Below are 21,755 nucleotides of genomic sequence, written 5' to 3'. Positions count from 1 at the left end.
GTGGCACTATTCTTCCTTCAAATTGCAACTGCGCCTCTGCCATGCACACAAAATGCTACCATCAGTTTAGGAGGAAAAAACTCTTCATCCTTTTTTTTTTTTTTTTTTTTTAAATATATTAGCCTAGTAGTCTCTCGCTGCTTGCATTCTTTCCAGTGATCTTAAAAACCTTGTATAAACAACAAAGAAATCACTGTATCTGGGGGAGATGGAGGGAATCTCATAACATTTTGGACTGACTCTCATGCAAAAATGCTCTGTAGCAGAATTACAGATATTTCTGCAGGAACACAAAACTCTCTGGCTATATATGCCGTGCTTGACAACAGCATTAAGAAAGTAGAACCTCCTTCAGACAACTGAGTCAAAGGTATAAGGACAGCACATATATACCCCTCCACCCTCCATTTCTAGTTTTCTACCAGAGCTGGTAAAAGTGCTAAATTCCATCCACAATTATGCAGCATTTAGTAAAAAATCACTCCTTAAATTTGTTTGAATATTATTTTCCCTTTTTTTTTTTTTTTTTTCCCTTTGAGTAACCACATACAAATAATAGTGCAAGAGAGAAAATGAAACAATACTGCAAAAATGCTAATAATGAAACATCAAAGAAAAAGAGAAAGTGTTTGCCTGTGAGTGCTGGTGTGAGCATGCTTTATTTCTGTATCACTAATGCAGTTTTCAAGAGGATGCAAAGCATTTAGCAACACATGTGCTGAAAGATACAGGCTTCAATGGCTGTAGAATTAGAGCAAGAATGCAGCTGAAATGGCATGGAAGTGCAGAAGGGGCACATTATAAATGAAGTCTCAAAATCCTCTGATCTTATACAGGAAAGGGTATTTTTCTTTCTCTCTTTCTCTCTTTCTCTCTTTCTCTCTTTCTCTCTTTCTCTCTTTCTCTCTTTCTCTCTCTCCTTTCCTTTCCTTTCCTTTCCTTTCCTTTTCCTTCCTTTCCTTTCCTTTCCATTTCCTTTCGTCTTTCCCTGAGTCCTTTCCTTTCCTCTTCCTTTCCTTTCCTTTCCTTTCCTTTCCTTTCTCTTCTCTTCTTTCCTTTCCTTTCCTTTCCTTTGGCCTATTCCTCTTCTTTCCTTGTCCTTTCCTTTCCTATTCCTTTCCTTTCTTTCCGATCCTATTCCTCTTCCTTTTTCCTTTTCCTTTTCCTGCTTTCCTCTTATCCTTTCTCTGTCCTTATTTCCTGTTTCCTCCTTTCTTTCCTTCCTCTCTTTCCTTTCTTATCCCTTCCCTCTCCTTTCCCTCTCCTTTCCCTCTCCTTTCCCTCTCCTTTCCCTCTCCTTTCCCTCTCCTTCCTTCCATTCGGCTCCTATCCTGTACCTCCTTCCTTGCCTTCTTTCCTTACCCTATTCCCTTCCTTCCTTCCTTCTTCCTTTCCTTCCTTCCTTCCGTCGCTAACGATTCACTCATTTGTGCTCAAGACTCTGCACACTGGTAACTCTGGGTACAAATTTCCCTCTAACTTCAGCCAGAGTCACAGCAGAACTGAACTTGGCCTGCTGTGTTCAAGAGCTGAATTCCCTCTCAAACTGTATTTTTGTTTTTCTCTAAGCAACCCCCCGCTTCAGCTCCTTGAAGCTGACAGGCTGCTTCCTGCTCCGTGATCTTTGAATCATGATGCGAACGCCAATCGCTATTCCCCTGTGAAATTAAATTAGGTATCAGAGCACAGTGTGAGCACTAAGTTTCCTTAAGACACCAGCCCTAAAGAAACTGTACTCTCTCTTCCCCCAGCTGAAGAATCATGGAGTTATGAAAGCAGGGTCAAGTTAGTCATTACTCTTTATAGTCCGCAACCTCAACCAGTCTGCTTTGCGCCAGTATAAAATAATTTCTCCACTTCCTTGTCATGAGTTTAATGGTACCAAATTTGAAGAGTCCAATAATTTACTATATTTATTCGTGTGTTCTTCTGTAACCACTTAACGCCATGTGAATTACAGCAATGCTTAACATACACAGAATACCATGATAAATCACCAGAACTTAGAGCATGTCATACAGCTGGAAAATTGGTAAGACAAGGGTAAGCAATATTAACACATGGCTTATTGAGCAGGAACAGCGGGTAGATGTGGTGTTGCCGTTTCATGCCTTTCAATAGCACTTTGTTAAGCTAGAAAATATTCACGCTTGCAAAGATCATGGGGTTATGCTACCCCATGTTCTTTGCAGACAGATGGCCCACGGTAACTTAAGTGCATCTTAGTAACTGCAGTATTCTCTGAGCAAAGAAACACCATGGGGGCATGCTTAGAAGCTGAAACTGGTAGAAAATAAAACATAATATATGAAAAACTGATATGAGAGCAAAGGTTATTGCCCATTTTGGAGCCTATGTTAATCTCACATCAGTTCAGGGGAGTTTTAAACCGTGATGTCTGAATTCAAACCAGACTTATTAACCTCCTTTCTGCATCACCGCAGAGCCCATGGGATCCAGTCATGATTCTCACACTTGCTTCAGGGAAAAATAAAAAGCACTCCAACCTTTCATTTTCAGACAAAAGTGAGAATGTTGGAGACATTTGTTTGACCTGAGAAACCAGTTCAAGTCCTATCTTGGTCATATGCAATAAACAAAATGCTTCCGCTGCCACATACCTCCCAAACATCCATGTGCTCCCCTGTAGGCTTTGCAAGTTCACCCAGGATCATTTCTTTAAGGTCTCAGTCCACTAGAAATCTAATCACATGCACCTCCTCCTCTGGTTTAGCTATCAAATAAGGGCTGCTGCCAGAGGTACAACTTCAGTAGGGGACTGATCTGTCCTTCAAGCACTGCCATGGCCCCTGCCCTGCTCAGGAACAGCAAACTGTTTTAATCTTGTGCATCTGCTACAGAGTTCCCAGTCAAGTGCTCCAAAGTGTAAAGGACTAAGTCTCATCTCAGTGAATAGGTCACATCATAATCCATGCTCCAGCAGTAGTGCCTGAAATCTTCAAAACCTAAATACAAATAACGGCTTTTCTATGCTAATATTTATCACAGTACTGGGATTGCACATTTGTTCTGCAAGTTACTGAGAACGTGAATGCAAGATTCTGTAAGTAACCTTCTCTGAACTAAGCTATAGGTCGGTTTATTGAACTAAATTCTCAAAAGTATCCTTTTGCCATTAGCAAGCAAGTAAACAAAAAGCAAACAAACAACAACAAAGAACTCTGCAAAGCACAACCATCTGGAAGCTTTCAATATTTGGTATATATATATGAATGCAAAGCAAAATTTTCACCTATGCATGCCCCTTATTAGGTCTGCTTAAGGTAACAATATCCCACAAAAGGCCCTCTGGGTCTCTAGAAGGTGCAGAGCATTCATTGCCTGTACAGTTAGCAAAAGCTTTAGACCACTTCTGGGAATGCAAATGAATGAGATCCACGTGACCTCAGTAATAAAAGGCTCCTGTCTCTTTGCAAAGCATTGAAATGCCATCTGGCAATTTAGTTGACGTCAGCAAGCGCAGAAAAACAACAACCGCCTCCTCCAAAAAAGCAAAAGCCATGGGCAGGAGGGGGAGGAATGCAGCTTTCCTCCCTGTGTGTGCACTTCAGGCTGCTGTTCCCAAAAACCTGCAGTAGCAGCAGTGCTGCCAGCCCTCAGCCCTGTAAATCAGGGGCAAGCAGTGCAGGCAAGCATGCTGTTCTCTCCTGCTCTTGCATTTGCAGATCTCCTTGGGACAAAAAAAAACCCACAAACTATTAAACTCTAAGCTCTAAAGCCTCTCCTTTCCTCTGCTGTGTCACTGTAGGGATGCTGCAAGTTTGTATTCAGAGAACAACTCTCTCTCTATAGACTGCAGGGAAAGACGGAAGGCTTTCAGCAACACCCTGGCACATTTGCAGAGTATGGAAAAAGCACCACTCGTGTTACCTTCTTTTGCCTAGTTTTCTTGCAAACACATCTGGAATACAAGGAAGGAAATTCTGTATTATTTATGTGAAATCTCACACAAATTTCTCATGTTGACAAGCAATAAATGACCCAGGACACTGTATAAATGATATTCAAATCCTGCAGGAATAATATTCATAGAATCATAGAATCACCAAGGTTGGAAAAGACCTAAAAGATCATCCGGTCCAACCGTTCACCTATTACCAATAGCTCCCACTAAACAATGTCCCTCAACACAACATCCAGTCTTTCCTTGAACATCCCCAGGGTCAGTGACTCCACCACCTCCCTGGGTAGTCCAGTTCAGTGCCTGACCACCCTTTCTGAGAAGCAATACTTCCTAATGTCCAGCTTGAATCTCCCCTGCTGTAGCTTGAAACCATTCCCTCTGGTCCTATTGTAAGCTGTAGTTTCTAATTTTACATTATATTTAATAGAATGCACAATAGTCCTCCTAAGAATTACATGCCAGTGTGCACAGAACAAAAACACCACCACATATATGAAATACTCACACACAATACCTACATTTTAAGTCCTTATTATAAGCTATATTCCCTGCAATGAGCTAAAATAGCGATATACCATCATATGTGCATGCAAAGCAAGCCGGACAATTACTTGTATTAAAGGACCTTTTGCTGTTAGCAAAGACTCCTCCAGTTATTTCTGATTTCCACGAACAATCCACATTAAAATGTTGACAGAGGCAATGGCCCAGCACCAGCACCAGAATCCATCAAGAGGATGGATGTGTCCTCTGTATGCTACATTTAAATCCTGAAGCAAGAAGCTTCTAAATTACTTCTAGCAAGAGATGTAAAATGTTATGAAAGCTTTGAGAAAGAAACTGAGCCCCCACAACAGTTTCCCAAAAGAAGACCCAGACCCACACCAACAGGGTGATGATGAGGAGGGAGAGATGAAGGGGGGAGGCCACATACAAGTTGCCTCACTGAAGTAGTGTCACATAATGCATATTCCTAAGGCTCTAAAGGACCACATCTCCCTGACTATGAACACAGACCTGCCTGAAGCAATAATTCCTTTTTCCCCTTGCTCCCTCCTCCTTTCTCCCTCTTCCACCACATGTTCTCTTACTGAATGAAACCAAGGCATTTTTGCTTACAAAACCACTCTTTGACTCTTTGAATTCCTAATCTCTGCCTTAGTGTAATTTTTTAGGAGCAAGTCAAAGCAGCACTGTGTAAATAACTGCAATGAGACAGCTCTGTCTGGAAATCGTAAAGTTTTTCTTGCTTACATCTTAAGTTTGAAAGTTTACGCTCAGTTCAGTTCAGCCAACCCAGAAATGAACAAAACTCACAACAATTGACTACTGTCTGCCAGCATAGGGGCAGTTACAAGGAAAGTGTGTGTTTAATTGAGTTAGCTGTAAATCATCATACAGGAGTAAATCAGAAGATGAAGGGGAGATACAGCTATTTCCTGCTACCATTTCAGATACACACATTTATAAGTAATACTTCTTTAATGATTTTGTAAAATACATAAATAATAAAAACATTATTCCATAATTTCTGCGTACTGAGTCTCCACTTCAAGCTATAACAAAACAAGCTTCCAGTTACAAAGGTGACGGAATGGACACAGATTTTCTGATTTTTCTTCCTATCTCTCAGGTCAGCATCAATTTAAACAGTCTATAAACAACACAACTAATCCCCACCAAGTGATTCTGCCTACAGCAATCTGCAGCAGAGCTTACATTCAGCAATAAATAAGAAACTACCATGCCTTCTTTCACTTGTTCTGGAATGATACTTCAAGTAACCGATGAGAAGCACAGCTTAGATGTCTGCCCACACAATTACAAGAGACCACAAGATACCCCTCCACTCATTCTAGTCCTTCACTCCAAAGAAACACAGCTTCTAGGTGGCAATTTGTTAAATGTGAGTTTCATCTCCTGAAGCTCACGGAGATCCTGGTGCTCCTCAGCCACATGTCCCAGGGAAACTCTTAGAAGCTTCACTCTAATGAGCTTTCAGTTCCCAATTATCACATCAGCTTTCAGCTCCTAATTATCACAGAGACCAGACAGACAGAAGACATGCTGAATTCCCAAATGAATCTTGTTCCAAGCTTTGTGAGGAGCATTCAGACGTTGCAACACGAGTACACTAAATGTAACTTAGAGGGAGAAGAGATGCACAGAGGGCTTGTAAAGTGCTGAGAAGTTGAAGAGAAAACCCATATGTATATAAGCCTACAGAATGATTACATGTTGACACACAACAGTCACACACTGCAGCAGCATTTTGGGTTTTTCCTCATGTCTGCTGATAACTGGAACAATTTTTAATGGACTATTTCATGCTTGGCATGCCAATTTTTCATCAATATTATTATGTAATAGACTGGATTTGAAGGTCAGAAATGAACACTCATTTTGTTTTTAACCCCAAAGGGAACATTTTCAGGTTGTCAGTGATCTATTATGGATACTGATAGAAGTAATTTTTCTTTTTGCCTTTTCAGTCTTGAGAATAGAGCTGAGCAAGCCAAAACCCATGGGAGCATCATGCGAGCCAGTACATTTCCTCTGGCCATTAAAGGAATAAATTGTTTACAGCAGGGTGACAGGTGATCCTAAAGCATTTCTGTTAGCTAGAAGGCCTTCGCTCATCTGATCTTCCAATAACAGTATTATGTTAACTGTTTTCCTTATGTTGCCCTTGTAAGGATCCTCACCCCTCACTTCAGGTCCCCAAAAGTGAGAAGCAGCATGAGGGGGAAGCATCATGAGGTTTGTTCTCCCCTGGGGGCTGTGCCAACCCCCCTCCTGACGTCAGATCCCAGCATGTCCTCATGAGACCCTCTTGATGCCTGAAAGTCATGAGGAGGCTACAGACTTCAACCCTGTATTACCAATTAAAAAAAACCTCTGAAGAATGTTTTTAACCTCTTGCATTTAATACGGAGGTGTTCATTAAAAAGTTAATATAAAACCAAGACATCCATGCGCTTGTGTCATTTATGATGCCTCCTCTCTGGGTCTCTCTCTGCTGAGAGCTCTACATTTTCCAGCTCACAGCTGGCAGCCTGGCAGGAATGTGACCTCGACACAATGTGGGCAGCCACCACAAAGCCAGCAGTGGAAGGTGACACAGAAATCCTGGCCTCATGCACTAAAGGGTGAAATGCTTTCAAGGCCACCTATTGTTGCATTGTTGGTGGAGCACACCACTCCTACCACGTGCCTGTGGCTGTGTCCCATGTAGCACTCACCTGAGCAAACTTCATGGAGGTCTGTGACATCACTCACCACTATAAATCACAGACAGGAACAAAGTTATACAATTCAAGTGCTATGCTTGCATTTTCAAAGGCCACCTAACTTCAGCCCCATTTTCACTATCACCATGAAGAAAGGATTTTAAGGTCAGTGATTCATCATGGCAAGGGTCATGTGCAAATTTCAAGCCATAACTGTGCTTACATTCAAATATCTCACCCAACCAGGGCCACTACAAGTGAGAGCTGGAAGTCCATGAGCTTAGACTGCAACAGCAATGCTATATTTGTAGCTGAGCTCTGTCACCACTGTTTTTTTTTTTTTTTAACTTTCCCATTAATAAAACAAAATTATTTCTGAAAACGGGTAGCTAAATAACAGTTCTGAGCTCGCCTTTTTGCTAACCCCTGTGTTCTCTGCCATGTGAGTCAAGTCAGAATATATTTCATGTCAAAGCGCTTTAAATTTACTTACCAGTGTGTTAAAGTCTTTAGCATGGAGCAATGTGACAAATTTTACCAACACTTATTAAAAATTAAAACAGAAGGGAGCAAGCCATAAATAAAATAATGCACTGGCAAAGCCTGGAGTGCAATGAATACATCTGCACTTGCAGCACTGGCCAAACCATAGTGCTTTATCATAGAAAAGTAGCTTGAAATAACTTTCCAGTGTATTTGATATATGACACTGCTTTTTTTTAAAGCTGAGTCTAGAGCAAGTTTTGGAGCTTCAAAGAGAAGTTATTTCCGGTGGGAGGTTTATTTTGTTATGAACTTGACACGCTGTAGCTGTGACACTGAACAGAGTTGCGACGTCAACCTTTGGGAAGTTCATCCACACTGTAATGACAGCAGATCACATGAGCCTGACGGCAAAAAGTGTCACGCATGGAGGGGGGTTCTTCCAAAGTTTAACTTCCCAAACAGTTTATCTTCTAGAGACACCCCCCCATACTCAAATCTCAGCAGAGAACAAGGGTTGGAGTGAATGTTTGAATTTCTTTCTGCTTGGTGTATAATAAATCTAGTTTGTGTTCGGCAGTTTTGGCACCGAGCTATGTATTTGCACATTTCTGTTGGCTTAAGTCACACTTTCTGTTAGGAAAGCTGTTCAGAAAAGGTTTATTTCCTCCACTCTTATAAACTGTTGGCATAAACAGCCATTCAAAAATCTAACCTCAGTTATTTGGCATTCTAATAATTTACACTGAAGCCCACAGACTCAGTTTTCCTGTTAAGAATCAGTGCGTGAATGTAAGTGAATTAACCTTCAAAATATTTAAATTCAAGCTAAGAGAATATGGGGGTGGATGACATCTGCCAAGCTAGAACTTTCACTTCTCACTGCTGATTCACTGGAGAGTGGCATGGGATAACCCATGCAGATGAATTTTGAGTTGGCAGGAAGATCAGCTGGGGAGACATCGTCGTTTTTTTTCCACTTCCATTCCTATCTAGGCTCCCCTGCAACACAGTGCTCCCTGTTTCAGTGCTGCCTCTTCCTCAGTAGCTCTCTCTTCATCCATTTTTGGGAGAGAGGCGGGGGAGGGGAGGTTCTCCACAAACACAGTAAATATTTTTAAGAACAGGCTACACAGTAACTTCAGACAGGAGGGTAGTCAGATGAGGCCAGCAGTTCCCTGTTAATCACCAGAGTACTTCAGCAGTTGCGCAGATTCACCTGAGTCATGCTTGCTGAGTGTCACAGCAGTGCCTGGTTGAAAACAGCTAGACGAATAAAACATGCATTCATGCACTGATTCATACGCAGACAAACAGACGTGCTTTTTGGGATATCTCCCTCTCTGAAATAATGGGAAAAAAAGTAATGATAATAATAAAAAATCCAAACAGTATCAGGAAACTTACTTTGTGCTTCAGAAGTTACGTTACAGTAAAGAAGACTTATGTACAAGAGAAGCATTTGTGTGTGCTGAAGAAATTATTAAGTCTTTAGGATCTCATTAACCTAAAACTTGATTAGCAAAGTGACATGCAAAACAGACACTTCCCATAAAGTGTAACAAAACAATCTCATACTATTTCTAGTTGCTACACCCTCAGTACCTCCGGTCAGTTAGCTGATCCTTGAATAATTTTCCTGACATCTTTGCTACGTCATCTGAGACTGGGAATTTAACTGCAGCTTTCTTCTTGGCCCACACAGCTTCATTGGTGATAAACACTCTGCAGCCAGCCATGAAGTCAGCACTGGTAATAACTCATGGGCAAAATTAAAGCTAGTTCCCTTTCTGAGGGCACATCTTTGTGTCTTTCTGGAGAGTGAAGGAGGAGGCAGCAGACCAGCAGGGTCAGGGGCACTTCTCAAGGAGCCATCTTCTCCAGCATGACCTGCATGGTTACTGCTGAAGCAGCAGCTGACAGTTCAGGAGGCCAGGAAGAGCAACCCATTCACTGTCACTTTCTACACCAGGTGTGTGTTATATCAGACCCTTTCCTTACAATATAAACACAAGGCACTTTGATCTGAAGTGGGAGCAAAGTTGTTGATGTCAATCAGCATGGGGACGGAGTCCCTATCATGTTCTGAACCAGGCCCTGGGGGAGGTTCACATGACACATGGACCCCTCCTCTCAACTCCCTGCCAACCCAGCTTCTCAGGGGATCATACAGTTATGTTGTTCAAGAAATTCCTAATACCAAAGATAATTTTCTTTCTATCCTCACATCATCTTGCAGCCAAAACAGGTTGACTTCAGTGAGGCAGGGAAGAAAACCCACCAGACTAGAATATAACACCTTCTTCTTATAATTGCTTGTGGGTCAGCTGCAAAGACTTTCTGTCTCATCTTTTTCCCTATACTCTTTAGTGCTATTTTCCATAAAGTTTTATAACGTTCAGAAGCTTTTTAAACAAACAAAACAAAAACAAAAATTCAGGTAGTGAATGGGTACTACTATTTCAAGATAACCTAAGCAAATTAGACATGAGAAAGAAGAAAACTGAGATAGAAGAACAGTCTTCCGTTCTGCAACTATTCCAGGTAGGTAACCCTTCCGGTGCTCTTCACTGCCCCCTCAAAAACAACTCATCCCAGAATGAAGGAGGACATTCATTTAAGCAACAAAAACTGTCAGACCAGAATCTCTCTTTGAAAACATTTAAAAAAAAAAAAAAAAACAAAACAAAAAAAAACCCAAAAAAACAAACAAACAAAAAACAACTCAAATTCCTAGTTTAAATATGAAGATTTATAGTTTGTCTTATGAATGAATATGAAGTCTGGGCTCACAAGGAGGCCAGCACCATGTAGGCTGCACAAAAGATGGTATCTGCTTTGAAATCTGTTTTGTCAGTGTGCCCCCTTGCTGTGGTCACATGTTCCTTTTGTTCTTTTTAATGTTCATGTAATTGCATTAATTTTATCAGACGACATAGGGAGGGAAGGTGATCTAATTTCAGTGGGACAGTCAAAGGAAATTTGTATCTGCTGTGGCACCAACTAATGATGCGTCTGTATCAAAGAAAAAATGCAGTTCTTTCAACTGTCCTCCTGCTGGCAACTGCAAAACTTGTTCTGAAAGACCTACAACCCTGTTCTCTAATTTGTGCGTTTTACGCAGATGCTACCAAGAATATTATTCACTTTACACTCAATCAGGGAAGTAATCAGGACAATAATTACAGATACATACTAATCCATGATTAATGAGCACTTCTGGAAGTATTATATGCTCCTTTGTATGTCAACAAACTCCAACACACTGCAACCAAAAAATTTACCTAAGGAGTTCAAGAAATGCTCTAGTCACAACAAAATATTCTTTGCTGGAAATCTCATCAGTTATTTATCTAACAGATACAAAATGTCCTCAGTTTTTTATTCAAAGGCAGTATTTGACTAAAGGAAAGCTAATGTGGATGTCTTTCTGACTGTCTCTCAACAGTTTGCTCATGAAACAGCTGAAACGGTTGCTTTTAACTCAGTCTAAAAGCACAAAAAAAGTCAAAGATATTCCAGTTCTTTCAAGACTTGTGCTTGTGCGGCCATGAGCTCTGATGAGGTAACACCTCGGTGGGACTACCGAAGTGGAGAGGAAAGGACTCACCACAAGGCCTAGCCTGGCCAGCTGCACTGACCCTCTGCTTTCCAACTGGTTCCCAGTGGTTACAGTAATGTTAGGCATCAGGGAACTGGGGTGTATATGGCATGGGAAACAAATTACTGACTAATTAGGCCTAATTGGATTTTCTGCCTGTACAGCAGCCCATTTAGGTTAAACTGTATTTGCAAGCCATCTAATCCTAACTGATTACATTTACACTAGGAGTGCTGCCTAGCTGCTCTCCATCTGTACTCCATGCTCCAAAAGGAAACAATCCATTCTTTCCTAGATTAGTACTTTCTGCCTTTCTTTCTAACAGGTAATAAAATGACAGCTGCTGCTGTGTGCAATCAACAGAAATTGAAACACCATTAAAAAAAACACAATATCACCACTTCTCAGAAAACTTCCAACAATAAGAAATGAGTTTCACATGACTAGCTGGAGAGCCAGAAGACCTGGAGCTGCAGACCTATTTCAAAGCTGTTGCAGCCAAAAATAGTTTTGAAAACTTACTTTACTTCTGTGACACTTCTCAATGGATTCACAATCAGGAAGCAAACAGCAAATAAGAACTCGTTATAAAGTCACAGAATCACAGAATGGCTTGGGTTGGAAGGGACCCTAAAGATCATCTAGTTTGTCAAGTTCCAACCCCCCTGCCGTGGACATGTCTGCACAGCAGATTTCACGGTCATGAAGTAATTTCCAGATCTGAAAGTACAGGGTCTGCAGAGACGCTGCTTCTGCTTTGTCTCTGCCCAGGCCTGGAATGAAACAGCCCAGCAGAACATTTACCAAAGCTGTAATTGATTCTGCAGAGCAGATCTGTCTGGTATATCAGATCCAAATAATAAACAACAGAAGTAAAGTCTCTGTAGCAAAGGCATGACACATTTACTCATATTTCAAAATATATATATATTTGCATTATATAAGATAGGTTTTTAAATGCAGGGCACGTTTACAGTCCTACATGCTACATATATGATCTATCCGTATACCTATGAACTGCCATATTTGTCCCACAGTATCTGGCAACCCTATGTATGAGAAAGGGATTGTATCAAACACTCTTTCTTAGACACGTTAAAAATATATTATGGGCTGCACATTATGAGGTCATCCAACATCACAAGTATTGAAGGCTGTCACTCTCTCTCTGAACTACTGCCAGGAATGCCTTTCTTTGGTAATGCCTGCCAGAAGGACTTTGTGTTTGACAATGCTAACTCTTCAAACAGCTCATGCAGCTTGCTGAGAACAGTGACAAAGGTTCCCAAACTTGCTTTGAGTTACACCACAATTATTTGTCTGCCCTCTTGATTTGTGCCATTCAGCATCCAAAAATTAAGTTTCCAGCTTCTCAGTTATTGGCGTTCAGCGTTGAACACCAGACAGAACAAACAACATAAAAAGTACACCTTAGCAGAGCAACAAAGTAAGTTCCTTATTACAAATCTGGCAGCGAAGCTGTAAGAAAAATATAACAATAAAATGCAATTCTCAATTGTGTTTAAGGACTAGATGCCTCTTTAACCAGTACAGGGATGGCAAAGCTAACCAAGGGGACAGAGACAGATGACTGTCGACTTACTCCAACTCTCTTTTTCTCTTGAATCAGATTACAAAATGTGAGTGCAGCAAGCACAATACCTTATGCCTTTTGGAGTTTCACAAACTTTATACCCCTTTTCAGTTTGCTAATTAGCAGCCGTATATGCATATGTATGGTATGGCATAACTTAAGAGTTCCAGTTTTTTGTTTCCAAGAATGGTATCACTTATGCATATCAAGTTTTGCAAAACTTCTGCCTTGCTCTTTACACACCAAAGAAAATTAACATGGCACATTAACCTGCTAGATTGGACTGCAAATTTCAATTATTCATCCCTGAAGAACTTTATCTGTATGCAGTTGAATGATGTCCTCTCCTATTACTACAGTCCTCTAGATAGCTGATAGATTCAGTGTCTGAGACCCCTGGCATGGTACCTCTCTGCCACCACACAGTTTGAGAACTTCACAGTTCTGTTGCTTCCATTAGCTACATCAGATGGAAACCTATTGGTCTGGATGTTGTTGAGGAACTTGGTTACAATTCTGAGTAACTGGCTATGAGAAAGAGTCAATGTAAACTGTAGAGATTATTTTTCCAGTTTCTCAAAGGCAAGTCTTAGGAAAGACTTCAATTAGTAATATTTTCAGTGACACTTCACAATAAGAAGAGTCAGCAAATGTTAAGTGTATTTGACAGCTCAGGAAGACACTGCTCACACTACAGATAACTGGAACACCGTAACAGAAGGAAGCTGAATGAGGGGTTGAATAACAGAAATGGGAAAAAAAAAAATCAGAAATGCAGTTAAAATTGTACCCCTGGGGTCTACCAATAATAGCACTCAATGAGACACAAAGATTCTCCATTTTAGATGGCCAGTATCATGTTCACAATTCAGTTCAAGACCATTCATACAAGGCACTGATGTAATGGAGTTACAACAACAGAACTCAATATTCAGATAATTCAGAAAAGGTACTTTCAGTATGCACAGGGAAGTTTCAAGCCATTGTACAAAGCCCAGGCCACTGCATAGAGGAAAAGCATTATTCTCTGAAGTTGAACAAGAAGGTAAAAATATAGATTTATACTTGACTTACGTTCTTTCCTTTAAAAATATACCTAGGTGGACTATAATTTATACACAGTCTATGAAGAACCGTAACAAATGAAGAAAATGCCTTTGGAGGAAGGAAAAAAAAAATATCCTATGGGTAGATTAGAAAAAGCAAACTCTATTAGAAGTGGCAGAGTGATGGCTGAGAGGGAATGTGATTGCTCTTTAAAGTACTTCAGAAAGGGGGTTGTTTATGCTACAGGGTAATGTTGGACTATATCAAATGGGATGCGCATAAATGTAGGTAAGAAATGAAATCTGTGAAGGGGGAAAAATGAAGCAACAGTAAGATATGAAAGGATTATGAAGCACGCCCATTAGCAGGAGGCAGCACTAGAAGAATTCCTCTTGCTCACTAACTCAAAAGTAAGTACCGCCAATTGCTTCCTATTTCTTCCTTTTACACTGTATCAGACATGGAGCATGGGAAAAATCTCTTGCAGCAGGAAAGCTAAACAGGCAGAGTTTTGCATGTGGCCTCAAAATTTAAACCACAGAGTCATGAAGTGGACAACATGATGCAAATGGTGATGTCAAGTACTTGCAATACACCCACTCACGTCTATATTGGTCTTAAATGAATAATTGAGAAGCTTTCTGACAATGACTGAGCTCAAAAAGCAATAGCTGCTGAAGAGATGGATTCACTGACACAGAACACGGGAGATTTCTGCCAAATTTTGTTTTGGAACCTGAATACAAAGCAAGCGCTCTGGCATCCTAGTAGTGGCAGAAATTCACAAATTGGGACACCGTCCCCACAACAGCCTCACCCTGTGGCATACTCAGTGCGTGGAATTCAGATGCAATGACACTGACCGTATTCTAAATGCTGGCCAAGAAAAAAAAAAAAAAAAAAAAAAGAAAAAAGAAAAGAGAGTGAGGGGAGGGAGTGAGTCATTTTCTTGCATTTATGCAAAAATCTTATTTGACGTATGCATAATATCCTCACACGCAGACATAACAAATTAAGGCATCACCTGGATGGCAATTCTCACTGAGCAATATTAATATTTTCAGCTGCCAGGAATTTAGAAACCAGGTTACACCCTGCTAAGGCATCTACAGCTCACTATACACAGGACAGCCTATTCCATCCCCCTAAGCACAGTGGCAACTCTACCTTGGAATTCCAGAGATTTCACCACCTAATCCTGTTTATTCCCCTAGTAGTGCCAAATTATGCATCCTTGTTAATGAATCGTAATAAAATAAAATTAAAACCATTTGCTGAGTGCTGACTTTTTTAACAGAAAGAAGGCAAATAAAATAAAGTTGAAATACTGTAAAGACGAAGAATGTATTTTTATAAACTGAAAGAGCAATGCCAAATTCACTTTGTTCTCTCAGTGGCAAGCCAAAAAAAAAAAAATTGCAGAAAGCAGTAAAAACATGATCACATCATCTGTTATGATGGTTTTTTTTGTGAAATAACTGTTCCAGAGCTGGGCATTTTTGTCATCTAAGTAAATTCAGTTATCCTATGACAGATAATTTTTGGTCTGTAAACTATGAGTATTCTCATATAAGGTAACAGGTGTTGTAGTACAATGAAGGCCATAGCATTTGGTTTATGAATGGAATAGCAACAAAAATGAAAAATACATTCTGAATATAAAAACAAACTAAAGGTCTTCAGAAACAAAATGAAGTTATAAAGAAATCTGAGCCAGCTTATGTTTTCCTGTTTTAGAGAGACTCACTAGGTTATGATATAGTCATTTGCCATTGTGAATGAATTAAGCTTAGACATGGGATGAAAGATGAAAAATTCTGATGGAAGCAGATCAAACTACTAAAAGCTGTATCTGATAGACAGGAGTTACAAGAATCATTTGCAGATTTGTCCTTAGTTGAAAGGGGCACGTTTAAATATCAAAGCAATGGGGGATTAAGGTTTAAATACTGAGAACCTAGACTTCATTTTGTGGATGGGAAAAGTTCCAGATTAGAAATGTTACATAAGGAAAAAAAGGTTGGCAAGGATAAGACAACCCTGCTTGGATTCAAAGGCCTATGCAGAACCAAGGATGATACAAAGGAGGTGAGTGAGAAATTTAGAAGGGTACTGATAGGAAGCATCTCTGCCTGGTTTCCTAATAGTAGTTAGCTTCTGGCAAATCAAAAGGTAACATTAAGAGGCTTTAGAACTTTTCTGAAGAAAGAAGGATAAAAAGAGTTAGAGACCTTAATACAGTAAGTTTTTAAGAAGACCATGAAGCATCGAGCTGAAAAAAGGCTTCTAAGTGCTGACATACACAACAATCAGATGAAAACATCTGTCCAGTATGCCAGTAATATAAAATAACTTTCATAGAAGACTGAGTAGGCATTACAGTTGAATAGGAAAAGTAGGCTAGGGTCTCATAAGTAGTATCTGGAAAAGTGACAGTTGTGTATTACTGAACTAAACACTTCTAAAACGGATTTGGGAACAATATGTATATGAGATTTCATGGTACTATGAAAAATTTACAGAAAAGACTATGTTAAATTCTAATCTCATGATAACAGCCAAAAAGACTCCACAAAGTCAACAGTGTTACTGAAACAGGACAAGGGACACAAGTGGAACAGGTTCTAACTAGTTAAGGTCATACCAGGAGGGAATCATAGAATCATAGAATTGCTCAGGTTGGAAAAGACCTTAAAGATCATCAAGTCCAATCACAACCTAACCACACTACCCCAACTCAAACAACCCTCCGCTAAATCATGTCCCCAAGCAACACATCCAAATGGTTTTTAAACTCAAACACCTCCCTGGGGAGCCTATTCCAGTGCTTTACAACCCTTTCTGTAAAGAAGTTTTTTCTCATATCCAACCTAAACCTCCCCAGATGCAACTTGAGGCCATTTCCCCTTGTCCTGTCACCTGTCACCAGTAAAAAAGGGACCAATCCCACTCTCAATGCAATCACCTTTCAGGTATTAGAAGAGAGAAGAAAGGTCTCCCCTCAGCCTCCTTTTCCCCAGACTAAACAGCCTCAGTTCCCTCAGTCTCTCCTCACAGGGCATATTCTCCAAGCCCTTCACAAGCCTTGTTGCCCTTCTTTGGATCTGCTCCAGCACCTCAATGTCCTTTTGGTACTGATGTGCCCAAAACTGAACACTGAATCAGGCAAATGAGAGGAAAAAGAGAAAAGTACTCCAAATGAGAAGTACCACAATGGGAAGAATGATGCCAATTAAAATCACAGTATCACAGTATCACAGTCTCGTGCGGGTTGGAAGGGACCTTAGAAATCATCAAGTCCAACCCAATGCAGAGCGGCACTTCTAACATTTGCGCCACAGGGGAGATTCAAACCCAGGTCTCTGGTGTTGCAAGCGGCGTTCCTACCACTGCGCCACCGGAGGCGCCAAAATAATACAGATTTTCTATTTCCCTTGCAAAGGCAAATGAAATCAAGAAACTCAATGTCTAATTAAAGAGAACGGTAAGTAAACCTTCTGATCCCCAAACTCTGCCATGTCTTTATGTGATTGTTATGTCCAGTGGTTCTCTCTGGAACACGTGAGAGATTCTAGGAAAGGAAGGATCACCTATCCTACTAAGGACTCTGAAGAACCCAGCTTGAGGGAACAAGGAGAGTGCAGTTTACATACCCATTACACAGTAAACACCTTGCAAGCACTGAAATACTGTGGTAGAGTTTTCTGTGAAAGACAGCTGACCAGTACTAACTGGACTGGAATCACCAAATTATTTCTCTCAAGTCAGTTGTTGCTAACATTATCTTGACATTTAAGTAGAGCACTTCCCTTTGGCAACAGCAGAACTATGTGTGCCATATTAAAATATCTTGGATTTGTTTCTTTCTGCTCCCATGGTGAGGACTTGCTAAAAATTCCTGGACTTCAGAACTCCAGCAATAATTCCAAAACAAAATGTTGGAAGCACATTTTTTTAAATGCCTGCAGGAACAAAAATAGCACATCCCTACGACCTTGAGCATCTTAGGAATCCATCAACCAGTTGCATAACTTTTCCAGTTTCTCCTTCCCAACTCTAAGACTCAGTACTGGGGTAGTGGGGAAGGAGAACTGCAGTCCTGAAAGAAAGGTGCTGCCTTTGCAGTCCCAAAGCCAATGGGATATCCCATGCCAAGAGATTACGAGATTTATTCTGAAAAATGTGTCTGATACAGGACCAGATAATGTGCCTTACAGATTCACAACAATCTTTTTTACACTACAATTTACATTTAACATTTACATTTCAGTTTCCACTTTTCCTTCTCTTGCATCCTCTGTTTGCTCTTCAGTAATAAACAAACAAACAAGCAAACATACAGCACTATAAAGCAGGTCCTACTATACCCTATGTATGTTTTGTGGGGTTATCACAGCTGACTGCACCATATGCTTTGATGAAAGAAAAACTGTGCCTTGTGCTGCTCCTCCACCAACATCAAGCTATGCCCATGTTGACATTAATAACAGCACAAACAAGAAAGTTGGTCTCTTTATAAGACAGGAGGTAGGAGCTAAACAGAGAAACCACTGGGACAATCGTATTTTCTAACGACTCCTATCTAGACAGAAATGAGTCAAAATCTACCTGTTTTTGTGATGAGAATGCAACCACATGAAAATCCCAGTAACTATCCCCATTCTGAGAGAGCCCTTTCTCAAAGGAAACCTTGATCCTTTGAGATGCTAATCATGGACTTCTGATATTGATCACTTTCACTTCCCACAGAGTTGTAAGGAATAGAAAATACTGCCACAACTCCAGCTGTCAGCTACTTCCCCATTCTATTCACTACATCTTAATGAATAACTTAATACAAAATAATTATTTGCAGATTGTTTTCCGAACTCCAACTGTTAATTTAAAAGAAGCAAGTACATAAAACCCTCCAGGAGTCCTAAAACACAATCCCTATGTACAGACACTTATTATTTTAAGACACCTATAAAAACTGGCTTGTTTTTCTATGACATGCAAAAAGCCCATTTTCATTCCACATCTCTGTCACATCTGCCACCTAACTTTGAAGATTTAAGTCTCTCTATCCTGCATGTGAAAACTGAAAACGCCACATGTGTGGGGTTTACTCAGAAGCTGTGGGCATGTGCGTGAGAAAAGCACAAGGACTTTCAAAACTACATGCAAAAGAAAACTTCAAATTGTCTGCCAGATACCAGTAGAATAATAGATGGTAATAACAATTTTTTTTTTTTTCCCCTCATTTTTAGAGCTCATTTTTTGAGAACTGGGTTCTTCAGCTTCAGAAGCAAAGTTACTGGAAACAGAACGTTTACCTGGGTTTCTACCAAAATACTATCTAAGTAGTCTGAGAAGGGATTACATGCTTTAAATCACTACCTTGGTAGCCAGTTTTTAATAAAGTTCCAGCTCTGTTTGGAAAGATTTTTTTTCTGGCTTCTTCATCTACAGCTTTTTCTTTGTGGTGTGGTGTGTGTGAGGGGAGATGTAGGGAAAATGAAAAGGGAAACATCTGCTACTGTCATGCATCTTCCAACTACTTCTAGGGGCTGAGATTAGAGAGGAAGAGTCTTTGCAACTCTGCAGCTTACCTTTTCCTTCCACAACTCAACGAGCAGGATAAGGTCATAAACAACACAACCCCTCTTTCTAGAGTTTTCTGTCCCTCTTACCAGCATTATCCAGAAGTGGGAAGGACATCAGCTGATGAATTAAGAACTGCAAAGGTCACAGAGTGGTACACTGCACCATTACTTTCAGTAAGACCTTCTTGACAATTCTTCATTTAGTAAATATGTGAATGTTATCAGTGAAAAGCACAGGGTAGTAATAATGCTTCTCATCATAAACTTGAACTGCTAAAGTTACTGAAAGAAAACCACTTGCTTGCAATTTAGGGGCAAAACAGAGTGCCATACAGACACCTATCTTCACAGCTACACAGGACAGAGGACAGCAGATGGGCTGAAGGTGGGAAAGGACCTCTGAAGATCACCCTGTTCAGCAACCTTGACCAAAGCTGCGACAGTTAGAGCAAGTTGTTCTGAACCATGCTTAGTTGAGATTTTAATATCTCCAAGGATGGATACTCCACAAATTCCCTTGGTTACTTCTTGGAGCATCCAACTCCCCTCTCAGTAAATGAGTTCTTTCTTACATTTAAGTGGGAATTCCTATTTATGCCCATTACCTTTTTTCTTCTTACTGGGCTCTACTGAAAAGTAGACCAGCTCCGTTTCCTTTATTCAACCCATGATGTCCAGCAAAACCCCAAGATCCTTCCTTTCAAAGTTGCTCCCCACCAGTAAGTCCCTAGGCTGGTGCCTGGGGTTACTAATACATGTGGGAGGATTCTGCATTTCCCTCTATTGAAGTTCATGAATTTCTACCAGCCCATTTCTCCATAGTGCTGAGGTCCTCCTGATGGGCAGTACAACACTCTGGCGTATCAGACACTTCTACCAGATGTGTATCATCTACAAGCTTGCTGAAGTTGCACTTTGTTCATTGCCCAGGTCATTAATGAAGATATCTATTCAAGCAGATTAATTTTTCTTATTTTTTCTTTTCCTTTTCTTCTTTTTGCTTTTGGGTTTTTGTTTTTTTTCTTTTCTTTTCTTTTCTATTTCTTTTCTTTTCTTTCTTTTCTTTTCTTTTATTTTCTTTTCTTTTCTTTTCTTTTCTTTCTATTTTTTCTTTCTTCCCTTTTTTCTCTTCTTTTTCTTATTTTTTATTTTCTCCCCCCCCCCCCTGTTTTTTTTTCTTCTTTCCCGCCCCGTTCTTTTCTTTTCTTTTCTTTTCTTTTCTTTTTCTTTTCTTTTCCGTTTAATAACTGATGCCTCTACCTTTTTTTGAGAGGCCTGCCTATTCACCATGACAAGTAGCTCTTTTAGTTCCCCATAAAGTCCAATAAATCAAAATTTATGAACTCTAGATTCAGGTCTGATAATCTCCAGACTTCCTTTATGGACTGCAAGAATTCATACTGCTCCTTATAAACATTCAAGGTTATTCAGGAATTGAAAATTGAGCAATGCAGACCTATTACACAATGAACCTTTGATCTGTAAAAAAATCCAACCCGGCATGTGGCTCTGCTACAATGAAATTTTCTTTTTTATGACTTGACTTTAAGATTTACTACAGCTATGGCTTATTCAAAAATCTCAGGAGGCTGCTCCAATATTTCATTTTGAAATTTTGAAATGCTGATCCATCAGACACAGAACAAAATTACAGCACTATACTAAAAATCAAGCAGAAAAAGAACATCTGGTGTTGAGGACAGAGCCGATCAGCTGTGAGCTTTTCCACTGGGAAACTCATAAAATGAGCTACTAGAGTCAGGATGTGTTTCTGTAAGGAAGGAACAATAGGAAATGCTTTCCCTTATTTATTCCTTATAACTATCCCAAAGAGCAGCAGTTACAGCATACGCATTTTCCCCAGTACCAAAACAAAGCACAGAATAATAATAACTAAGGAAAAAAAAAAAAAAAAAGATAATAATAATAAAAACGTTTTTGAACCAGTTTTGCAATGGAAAATCAGTCCATTTTGTCCTCATTATTGAAGACATCTTCCCAACAAGAAAGGACTGTTACAACTGTGAAACTGCAAGGAAGGTCAGAGCCACTCACATCCTCTAGTAATGTTACTGTTAACATACCAGTGGAAATAGCCTGGCTAAAGACTAGACCCAATTACTGCTCAGTAAAAACAGAGAAAATTAACCATGTTCATTCCATAATTGGGTTTATCTCTGAAAATAGGAATGCAAAAAATTTATGACTGTGATCAACACCTGTGGAGGTGACAAACACCTGGGACTCACATCAACAGTAAGTGAAATCTGAGATGCTACTATAATTATAA

General features: G+C 40.0%; 1 protein-coding gene across 1 annotated transcript in view; it reads right to left on the bottom strand.

Moving 5' to 3' along the window:
* PDE3A (phosphodiesterase 3A) overlaps positions 1-21,755 on the bottom strand; it is an 83,518-nt gene that overhangs the window by 48,777 nt on the left and 12,986 nt on the right. The window lies entirely within an intron of this gene.

Source organism: Coturnix japonica, chromosome 1 (genome assembly GCF_001577835.2).
Source record: "Coturnix japonica isolate 7356 chromosome 1, Coturnix japonica 2.1, whole genome shotgun sequence".
Lineage (NCBI taxonomy): Eukaryota > Metazoa > Chordata > Aves > Galliformes > Phasianidae > Coturnix > Coturnix japonica.
Note: the sequence above shows the minus strand (reverse complement) of the source record. Positions and strands in the feature narration are given on the sequence as shown.